General features: G+C 43.7%; 1 pseudogene; it reads left to right on the forward strand.

Moving 5' to 3' along the window:
- The window catches only part of LOC102849988, an 18,677-nt pseudogene extending 11,789 nt beyond the window's left edge, over positions 1-6,888 (forward strand).
- The last annotated feature ends 4,758 nt before the right edge of the window (positions 6,889-11,646 follow it).

Here is an 11,646-nt window from a genome sequence, read left to right on the forward strand (position 1 = left end):
TAAGGAAACAGAACAATTACTTGAGGAAATTAGCTAAATAAATATTCAGATAATGGTAGAAGTTGTATAAATGTATTTATTTCCCATTTCCCTAGAGCCTGACTTCAAGAAATTGATTAATTTTGTTAAGACTTTCAAAACAAACTTCCTCATCAAGAAGTGGCATATCTCTAAATAAGGGAGCTGAACAATTCTACAGAATGTGCATTTTATAAATTCTGTGTAACAGTTACATTTTTCTTTCCATTTAGGATCAGGTATAACCTCACATTCAGTTCGCTTTTGTTGACCACATAAGAATGCACACACAGAAAATCCTCCTTGCCACAGAGTTGGATCCAAATCATAGCTGACCTTCCAACAGGCTTTTGGGAGGCTGTAGATTGCAGGAGAGGAGACTGCCCATTTTTTTCCCTAGGAGCAGCTGCTGGGTTCCAAGTGCCAGGGGAAGTGCTGCCTTTGGGTTGGCAGTGCAATTCCTTATGAACTACACCAATAGAACTCCCTACAAATGCATCACCAGTAGTATGGTCATGTGGCTTATATCTGGTTTTGCCCTGTGCAAAGTGAGCCAAAATGTGTTTTCAGATTGAGCACCCACTGCATTTATAACATCCTTTCGCATGATATAGTCTGCTACTACTCTTACCCCCAACAAGTACCAGAAGTATTAAAAAAACTCTGAAGACATAGGACTAAAAGAAGCATTATGTCAAGATGAAAATCCTCACGGAGATCACCAACATACACTTACATCAAAAAAAGGAAATATTTTCAACTGCCTTCTAAGTACTATTTCTTAGACCTGGAGAACAAATTATGTTTCAAATCCAATTTTCCTAATTAACTTTAAAATATAACATTTTGTGAATGTAAATTTTTATCTTTCATAAATTTTGCTTCTATTCAATTACAAAAATTAATCTGCTATCAAAACAAAATTTAAAACAATTTTATATCTGGGCAAAATGCAATGGCAACACGTAAGTACAGTGTAAAAACGAAAGCTTGCAGAAAATAAAAAGAAAAGGATTTGGTAATCCCTGAAGACAATTCCAAGTTAGCTTTCTTCTTGAAATGTAAATTAAATTAGAAGAGACTTCTGTTGAACTCACTAATATGAATTTGTTAAAAAATGACAATGACTGAGTATTAAAATGCCTTCTAATACACATAAACAAAGTCCTGTTTTTCTAGATTCATACTTTTTGTCTACTCCACATTCCAATTATTAATGATGTTAATAAAAAATTAAGGAGCTCTGGTAGCTTAGTGGAAAGAAGTTGTGGTGCCAACCCAAAGGCAAGTGGTTCAAATCCACCAGCTACTTACTTCACAAGCAAAAGATGAGCAACCTCCTCTTCTATGATTCACTGACTCTAAAAACCCAATGGAGGGTTGGCTATGGGTAGTTCTGACTTGACGGTATATAACAACAACAACAACAATAAACAATTTAAAGTCATATAATTTCATATGCAGGCAAAATGCGATAGTAACAACTGAGAAGCTATGAGGATGGTGCAGGACAGATTCTGATTTGTTGTTCATAGGATCACTATGAGCTGTAGTCAGTTGGACGACACCCAACAACAATAATACACATTAAGAAGCATATGATGTACTGCTGGCGGGAGCTTCCCGACTAAAACAAGCCTGGAAGCAGGAGCAGCATCCACTTCCGAAATGGCTTGCCTCGGGAAACTCTATGTACAAAGAGTGCTCAGGCCTTTCATTCATAAGGTCGCTATGAGTCATCTACGACTCAACGGCACCTAACAACAACAACAACAATACAATCTAGGCTCTTGTACACTGGTACTGCACATAATGCAATTTAGCACAAAATTCTGGCAGTTCTACTTCTAAACACATCCATCTCGCACACTTCTCACCACCTCCTGCCTTGCCCCTGTCAGGTCACTATAATTTCTTACTTGCAGGATCTCTGTAGCACATCTCCCTTTCTTCTGACTCTTTCCTCCTCTTTCAGACTCTGCTTCACACAGCAACTAGTGAAGTTCTTTTAAAAACTTAAATTATCATAATTTCACTCTCTGGTAACTTGCCACTTCCCTCCAATGCCTTCTCACTTCATGGGAATAAAACAGTTTTTTAAAGGTGCAGAAGAGCACATACTCTAAGTTACCTGTTACTTAAAAAGAGGAATTTAGGGGAGCTCTGGTGGCCTAGTGGCAAGAAGCTGCACTGCAATCCCAGAGGTCCGAGGGACAATCTCCTCCCATACCAGTCAGATCTGATTTGACGGTACACTCACACAAAAATAATAATAATAAAATAAAAAAATTTTTAAAAAGAGTTTAAAATAAACAAATGTTATCTATTTATAGCTGTAAAAAACATAGGAAAGAAAAAAAAGATGCAAATTTTATGTTATCTAAGGGAAAAGGCAGAGGATGGGATAAAATTTGTCTAAGCTTATCTTTTTTATATCATTTTAATGGAATCATGTAAATACTAAAAAATTAAATCAGTAATAAAAACCTTCAAACTTAATAGAAACATAAGCCAATCTATGTAGCTTTGAATCAAATTGATAGCATAGCTATACAGAAGAGGAAAAAAAATCACTAACCTTTGAATAGTTGGCAGTGGCACAGGTATAGCAATTGTGAAGTTATTTTGCGCATACAGGAAGATAGGAAAATACACTTATGCTCCGATGAATATAATTTGGTGCCATGGAGACAGGTACAATTATGAATGGAGGAATCAAGACTGAGAGGTAACAGGTTAAATGACTTCATAAATATTTTTCTTTTCTATTGCTGTTAAGAGGAAGCTCTGGTGACTTACTGCTAAGAAATTGTGCTTCCAACGATAAGGCACTTAGGTCAAATACAACATTTGCCCCAGGAGAGAAAAATGAGCAATCTCCTCCCATGAGATTTACTGCAAACCCATTGGAAGGTCGGCTATGAGTCAGTTAATGGTACTCAACAACAGATCTGAGAAGGGATAGGGCCAGAAGCAATGACTCCAGGTGCCTTGACCACACCTCTCAACCAGAACTGGTTTCTATACTTATCTCCAACTCAAAAGGCCCAGGGAATTTCAATGATTTTAGGACTGAGGCTGAAAGCATACAAAATGTAATAAAAATATCTTTTTTGTGGCAAGAAGCAAGAAAGTACTCCAAAACTTCTAGGAACTAGTTGAAAGCACACCAAACTGGCTAGAAGAGGCTTTAATCTGACACATCTGGAAGAACGGAGCTTCTAAATAAATAATGACAAGAATAATTTTTTTAAAAGAAAAAGCCACAAGCCCATATTAATACTAAAAAGTAAACAGAAGGCATGTGTGTACAAATGTTCCTTTTATTTTATAGTGGTTTATTTACAAGGTTTGGCTACAAATGCTCTTTTTAAGAAGGCCAATAAAAAAAATGTACAGAACAGCATTGGTCCCCTACTTCCAAATGCATCTGGACACACACACACACACACACACACACACAAACTTAACGGCATAACTATTTTTTAAAAAACACTAGGCCCGTTGTTGTACAGATTGCCTTAGATTTGGATTGCCCTCCTGGTTAGGTTCTGGTTAAAACTTTCCCATCAGGAGTATTTTTATATGAGTTGCTATAGCAGTAACACAGCCAGAAAGCCAGATAGCCAGAAAGACTATCCCAGAAGTCTGATGATTTTATAAGACTGGTATGCATTTACCACAGCAAAATCCAAGTGTTAACTTCTTATTTTGTCAGTGGAAATTACTTAGGAGTTATTTTTAAACATAGGAGTATAAATATCCATACAAATGTCTTGATATATTATTACATATTTAGCAAAGTTAATAGGAAAAAATGTATACAGAAGAACAGAAATAGCAAATCAGCATTTATAAATATTACAGTAGTACTGATCCTAGGAAGAATCATCTTGTGTTCTAAAAAGATTACTAAGGAACAAGAGTCACACAATCTCAAAATATCACTTAATATATCAAGTATTACTTACAAAGAGGAAGATGCCTCTACAGTGGAGGAATCTCATTTTCTCCGCACTTCACCTAACCCCACCCATATAACAAAGCTCTGTCTCTGGAGTCATGGGAACAACTGGCTGCATGCATCTGCCTCCAGGTGCAATGGTAACAAGATACAGACTGAACTGTGGCCCAAAACATCCTGACCTCTGTGCCTGTGATTATAATCACATTTGGGAAGGGTTATGTCTACAGTGTGAACATGTAAGGATTAGGTAGGATAAGTCTGAAATCAATGTCTTTTGAAACACAAGAGATGAAAAGACCGAGGCCAAGTTAAGAGACTGGAGAAACAAGGTGAAAAGAAAAGAACTGGCCCCTGGGGCCCAAGTCAGCAAAGTCTGGCATCCTGAATTTAGACGTCCTGCTTCCTAAACTCTGAGGAAATAAACTTGTTTGTGAAAGCTATCCATCCAGCTGTGTTACTGCTATAGCAACTCATATAAAAATACTCCTGATGGGAAAGTTTTAACCAGAACCTAACCAGGAGGGCAATCCAAATCTAAGGCAATCTGTACAACAACGGGCCTAGTCTTTTTTAAAAAATAGTTATGCCGTTAAGTTTGTGTGTCTGTGTGTGTGTGTGTGTTTTAATATAAATCAATTTTAGATTACAAGATGCTAAAGTGGGACGACTGCTGCTGTGTGCCACAACCAACTCATAGCCGACCTTCCAGTTGTTTTCAGAGTCAATCACATGGGAGGAGACTGCCCACCCTTCTGGCGTGAAGCAGATGGATTATAACTGCGTGCCTTTATAGACTGCATCACAGCTTCTCACCAGACCTCCCTACAGTGGAACAACTACAGCATGAATCTAGGAAGGTCTTCCAAATGCTATATAAGAAAACAACAGTAGATCAATAGTAGGTTTCATGAATGCAGTAACAACTTGGGTGCTTGCTGGAGAAACTTAACTTTCTGGAAAAGTCGTGGTGGTTTTGAACTGCCAGAAACGCATGGCATTGTGCTTAGCAGCTCACCAAGCAACAGACTATGCCACTTTACCATGCTTATCTCTTTACTGTATAATACTTTTAGGAACATTTTAACACTATCCAAGCCCCAGCTTGAACTGCAAAGATGTACCTACTACACCCAAACCAGAGGCCAGCAAGTTGATTTCAACTGATAGCAACTCCATAGGAGAGAAAAAACCTGCCCTATAGGGCTTCTATCAAGGTGAGTTCAACCACCTGCTGGCCTACAGTACAATAATTAATCACAGCACCACCAGAGGTTCTTTATCTATCCCACTCAAAATCATTCCTTGTTGAGTGGGAAGCGCCTCAGAGATGACTCTGAAGGGGGGTTTTGGAGGCTGTAAATCTCAGGAGAGTAGACTGCCATTTATCTCTGTTGGAGCTGCTGGTGGATTCGGGTTGTCTTTGGGTTAGAAGTTTAACTCCCTACAGACTTTGTCACCAGAGTTCCCTGTCTATCCCACAGGCACTCAAAAAAATGTAGTACAGATCAAAGGGCTCACAATGAGGAGAACTCAGGAAAAGAGTCCAAGTGTGGAGACAGAAGCTGGAGGTAAAAATGGAACCAAAGGTGCGTCCTATTTCAAGGAGTTGCTGGGATTAATGAATGAGGTGTGAAAGTGCTACTCCCACATGACTATCTTAATACTAGTGATGAATACGAGGTAACCCAGGGTTGTTTTAAGGGGAAAGGAGGGCACCATCTAAGGAACGGGAGGTAAGCCACAGCGCAGCGCAGGCATCGGTGCACCGACCGCTGCAGTCCGCGTCCGGGTTGCTGTGCGCGGCCGCCTGCAGAGGTGCCCGCGCGCGGGGCGGGGAGGCGGGGGGTGGGAGGGCAGAGCTCCCGATGCCCAAACTCGGAGGGGAGGAGGCGCAAAGTGGACCAGCCTCGTTCTTCTGGCAGCTCGGACCCGGCCGCGAGACCTCGCTAGGCCTGGGGAAGCAGCGGTGAGGTCCGCTCCTGCTCTTGGAGTCCCAGGAAGTAACTTGGGAGTTCTAGTGAAAACCACAGAAATGGCAGATGCCTTCGGAGAGGGCTCCGGGTTCGGGTGAAGTGAGTAGCAGAGGCCTGGTGTTGGGAGGCAGGGAAATAAGGAGGTTTTTTGTTGGGGGGGGTGGGGAGAGAGGAGGCCAAACTGAGTTAGGGCGAGAGGCGAACTGGAGTCCGGTCCATCTTTATGACGAACAGATTTAGGAGTCTCAAGGCTAAATAAAGTTTCTTTCAGACTATATTAAGAAGATTTGCCGAAATGACACCTTGCTCTGCCTTCAAGCCTCCCCGTGGCCGGGCCTCGCGGGCCTCCCCCCACCTCGGCGCTGCAGTCGCTGTGCCCCACCCCGCAGAAGACCCGGGCGCTGCCAACCCCCGCGACAGGGGCGAGGGGCGCAGAGAAGACCTCTACTCACCCAAATGAAGCAGCAGACAGGCAACTGTACGAAGCAGCAGACCGAGAACTGTAAAGGCTCGCCTAGAGCCACTCCCTTGAGCCATCGTGCATCGAAGGATCTCTGCGCTGCGAACTCGGGGAGCGCCTCCCAAGTCCTTTTAGCCCTCCTCCGCCCGCCCCTTCACCCCACGTTCCCAGGCCCCGTCTCGGCCCCGCCCACATTTCCTGGGGCCCACCCCTCGGGCTCGCGCTCCGGGCCCCGCCCCTTGCCCTTACGCTTCCTTTCTTGCGCGCCTTCCCCTTTTACCCGGGTGCTGCTTCCCGCCTTGCCACCTTATTTGGTTTCGCTCAAGTTCCATCTCTGGGTCCTGAATTGTGGGGCCCAGCCCAACCTTAGCCCCTTGAACACCTCCCGCTGCGCGCGCCCCTCACTTGAAGAGCTCTCCTATAAAACTTGGCGGTTTCAAAGCCGCCTGTTTTTGGAGCGGTTTCCTTAGCATTTAGGATGCAATGAAGACAACCCCAAAGTTGAGATTGGATGAGGAGCTGCCGCTCCCAGAAAGCCGTGAAAGACCCGCTGAAAGACCCCAAGCACCTCATTCCTTCAGAACTTTCTAGCGGGAGCAGGAGCTGAGAAAGGCTTTTCCTGCCCGCTGGTTCGTGGGGTGATCAGAGAGGCAAGGCAGCTTCTTAGTTTGTCTCAAACATTGAGATGAAAAGGCAATGAAGCATTTTAGACAACTAGCATGTGTAGGATCCACGGTGCAGGCCCTGTGTGTGTCTCTTTTACTCATTTATGTAAAGATGCCACCTTTTTCTTAACTGACCCCCAACACTCCCTTAACCCTAAACCAAGGCTAGAATTCGCTATCTTTGGGGAGAAATCCAAAGATAGACTTGATTCCTACTGTGGGAGAAAGATGGGCAATCTCTTCTCATGTGATTTACAGCTTCTGAAAGGCTGCTGGAGGGTCAGTTATGAATATTTATTTTTTTACTCCAGTTGTTATGTGCCATCGAGGTTGACTGTGAGTCGTTGAGACCCTATACACAGTAACTCTGAACCCTGCCCTATCCTGAGCCAATCTGATTCCAACATACCTACCTCTATTAACCCAGTTAACTTGTCAATCCATCTCATCCATGGTCGTCGTCTCCTGCCCTGTCCCTTCACCCTTCCAAGCATAATGTCCTTCTCCGAGGACTGATTCCTCCAAGCAACATGCCCAAAATATGTGAGATGGAACTTCAAAAGCCTACCCTCCAAGGTGCAGACTGGTTTCACCCCCTCCAGCACAAACCTGTCTATTCACTAGGCAGTCCATAATAACCTATGGGGTTTCAGCACTCTACATCTTAACCAGACCAACTGCCTCATCTTTCTGCCAAGAGCAGGTGTGAGGTGAGCACCCCCTCCCTTGGTTAGCAATACTTTTTTTATCTGTGAGGATTTCTTAAGAGTTTCTCCCTTTTAGGTTCCCATTCTTATTTCTCCCTCTCCACTGTGGACTTTCCCTCTGGCTCGGGTACTTTCACCCCTTCATTATTTTGCTTCCCCAAAACTAACCTTGCCTAAGCAGCAGCAGGCACCTGAAACTTATCTTAAATCAACAACTTGTTATCTTCAATCAACTTGAAATCTAAAATTCACTTGTTCCCAGAATGAGTCCTCAGGTCAGCCTCCTTCTCTGATTTTTCTCTCAAGAAAGGCACCAAGATTCCCAGTATAGCCTCAGGAATTGAGAGACAAAGCATGATTTTTCTCTCCCCATGTTCCGTGCTCTCCTAATAAATATCACACTCACTGCTTCGAGCCTTCATAGCTGACCTTTCAATGGGTTTCAGAGGCTGAAAGTCACACAGGAAGAAATTGTCCATCTTTCTCTCATGAAGCCACTTCCAGGATGCGAACCACCAGAGAAGCAGCCTTTGGGTTAGCAGCACGACTCCAAGCTATGCCACCAGAGTAACACCTTGCTGATTGTGCTATTACCTGCATCAGTCAGAGGTAAACCTGCTGCCATGGAGTGGATTCCCATTGATATGATAGGTCAGAGGGAGCTCAGGGCAGTATTTAGTTGTGCTGTTAACCTAAAGGCCATACTTCTCTGGAGTTTAGACTCCTCTACAAGAACAAAGATGAACTGTTGCCTCCCATGTGATTTGCAACTTCAGAAACCTACTAGAAGGTAAGCTCTGAGTGAGGGCTAAGGTTTTGAGTCGATGACAAATGGTCTATAAAACAAAGCAGGATGAGATCACAAGGTTTCCAAGGCTGTAATCTTGATGCAGGAGCTGCTGTGGGATTGAGATATGACAGTCTGTAAAGATTATAGTTTTAGAGACTCTGTGGTGTTTCTGCTCCACCTCACAAAGCACTTTGAGTTGGAATCCATTTGTTGACAGTGGGCTTAATATAAAGGAGACTGCTGCCTCCTTTCTCACATGAACCTCATGTTTTGGTTAGCAGCCCACAGTTTAAGCACCGCACTACCAGGTCTCCTCCATCCTGAGAGTGGCTCCAAACCACTGTTGTGGAGCCACGTTCGCCCTATTGCAAACTTTTGTGAACTAGTGCTTAAACTTAACTTATACTCACTCATTACTGTCTAGTGAGAACTGACTGAAAGCTGAACCTCCAATGGCTTTCAGAAGCAGTAAATAGCACAGGAGGAAATTACCCATCTTTCTCCCAAGGAGGAGGAGTGGATGATGGATTTGAATTGCCATAGATATACAGTTTGGGGTTAGCAGTGTAACTTCCTGTGGAATGTCATATCATGTCACGTATCATCAAGTCAAAACTGACTTGTAAGTTTCTCTCTAGCAAGTGGTCAGAGTTAATTGTTAACTGTTATTTGTACGGGAGGAGACAGCCCATCTTTCTCCTGCAAGCAGCTGGTGGATTTGAACCATGTGCATTTGGGTTGACAGTGCAACTCATTACCACTATGCCATCAGAACTCCTCTTTCTAACTAAGTAGCCATAAAATCCAAGATGGTACCTTTATCAATGACTTTTCTATGATCTTTCTACTTGCAGCATGAAGCCTGCTGCCGTGCCATTTCCAGTCATCAATAGGTAATGGGAACACAAGGGCTGACAAAGTGTGTAGTAAGAAATACAAGGCTCACGAGGCTCTCCTCTGTCCAGGGCTGGCAAGAACTCAAGTAAACTTGGAAAGATAAGATGTCAGATTGTGACCTTTAGACCTCTGGGCGTCTCTGATAGTTTTGAGCCAGGAAGTGACAGGAAAACAAAGGTTTGTTGATTACTTAACTGAGGTCAGGCCCAAAGTTAAACACATCATCTGAGTTCATTTAATCATTACTGATGCTGTACTATTGTTGGCCCTCTTTACAAAGAAGGGACATACAGGGCCAGAACTAGGGTTCCAACCTCCTAAATACAAAGCCCCCCCACTCTTGCTCTTTCCCACAGGATGTGATAAAGGGGTTGCTTTCAGACTGGCAGGGTCCCTGAGTGGTACAAGCAGTTTGGCTCCAAATCAGTCAGAACCCAGCAGCTCTCCTAGCAGCCTCTTAAGAGAAAGGACTGGGGTCTATTACCCTAAAGACTAATTATCAAGAAAACCCTCCAGAGAAGGGATAGGTTCTACTCTAACACATACAGTTACTCTGAGTTGGGATCAACTTGACAGTAATTGCTTCTGTTGTTCAGCTCAGCAGCCCTCAAGATCAAGCCCCAGGAATGGAGGGGCCATCCACCAGGTCTGGTCAAGTACACTCAGGTCTTGGCCTGCAGGCATTGGAGGAGAAATGGCTCACTGTGGCTACCTTGGGAAGCCTTTCCTCTGTCAAAAAGGCAGTGCCAGCCTGTTCAGACACATGTAGTACCTCCAGGAAGCATGCTGAGAAGCACCTATGGGCCTACTCTAAATAGCAATGGTGGAACAATGGTTAAGGTGTTTGACTGCTAATCACAAATCAGAGGTTCAAGCCCACGTCTTGAGTGGAGGAGGCAATCTGCTTCTGTCAAGACTTATGGCCTTGGAAACCCTAAGGGGCAAGTCTGCTCTGTCTTGTAGGAATGCTTCAAGTTCCAAGTGATTCAATTGCAATGGGCTCGGTTTTGTTTGGTCTATGCCTGTCTGGCTAGCTGACTCGGTACCAACACCCAGCAGTCAAGAAATCAAAATATGAGTTGCATTGAGAGAAATGTGTTGTCAAGGACCTCTCCAAGGTGTTAAGGTGTAATGATGTCAGTTCAAAGACTAAAGTGCACCCAACACAAGCTGTAGTCTTTTCAGTTACTTGCTATGTAGCTTAAAGTTGTACAATGAACAAGGATCACAGAAGAACTGATGCCTCTGAGTTGTACTGGATGGAGAAAGTACTGAATAGCCCATGGACTGCCAAAAGAACAAATTCTGGAAAAATTGCAGCCAGGGTGCTCCTTGGAGGCAAAGATAGTAAAGCTTTGCCTCACACAATTAGGGCACATTGTTAAGGAGGGGCCAGACCTTGGAATGAGGCAGCGTACTTTGAAAGGTCAGTGTAGGAGAAGACGATGTTTAACAAGCTGGGCTGACACAGTAACTATCAACAATGTGCTTAAATATATCAGAGGCGATGAAGACGGCACAGGAGAGTGTACAATTCAGAGCCGTTGTTCGCAGGGTCGCTGTGAGTCATACATAGTTGACTCAGTGGTACCTAACAGCAGCAGGTGGATTTGATGAACCAAATCAGAAAAGCTGGGTCTACACAGTAGAAAAAGGTAGGCAGAAAGCCAAAAGGACTACTTTAGCGTACTGAGAACGTGCCACTGAAAGGCCACATTTCCCATGCTGTCGTTCAGAGGCCCAGTTCTGCCTTCTTGTCACCATGCATATTGCTATCAAGTCAATAGAGTAATGGCAATCCCATGTGTGTCAGAGTGCAGTTGTGCTCCATAAGGTTTTCAGTGGCTGACTTTTTCAGGAATAGATCACTAACACAGCTCTGGGTAAATTCGAACCTCCAACCTTTCAATTACCAGCTGAGCTCCTTAGTCCCTCATCCCTACCGACGACTATGATGGACAGGGAAAAAAAGGACAAAGACCTGCTCAGCCTATTCACATGGCTTAGGGGCATGCCACGCTCTCATTTCTGTCAAAATGAGGTCCGGTACTCACACTCTCGATTCTGCCAAGCTCTTGGAAATGCTCTGAGGAAATGTAGGAATCCCAGAATATAGTAAGCGAAACATGACTCTTAATCCTGCATAAATGAAAACTGTCCTTGTCTCCT

This window comes from Elephantulus edwardii, unplaced genomic scaffold (genome assembly GCF_000299155.1).
Source record: "Elephantulus edwardii isolate Elephantulus edwardi_28Jun2011 unplaced genomic scaffold, EleEdw1.0 scaffold00262, whole genome shotgun sequence".
NCBI lineage: Eukaryota > Metazoa > Chordata > Mammalia > Macroscelidea > Macroscelididae > Elephantulus > Elephantulus edwardii.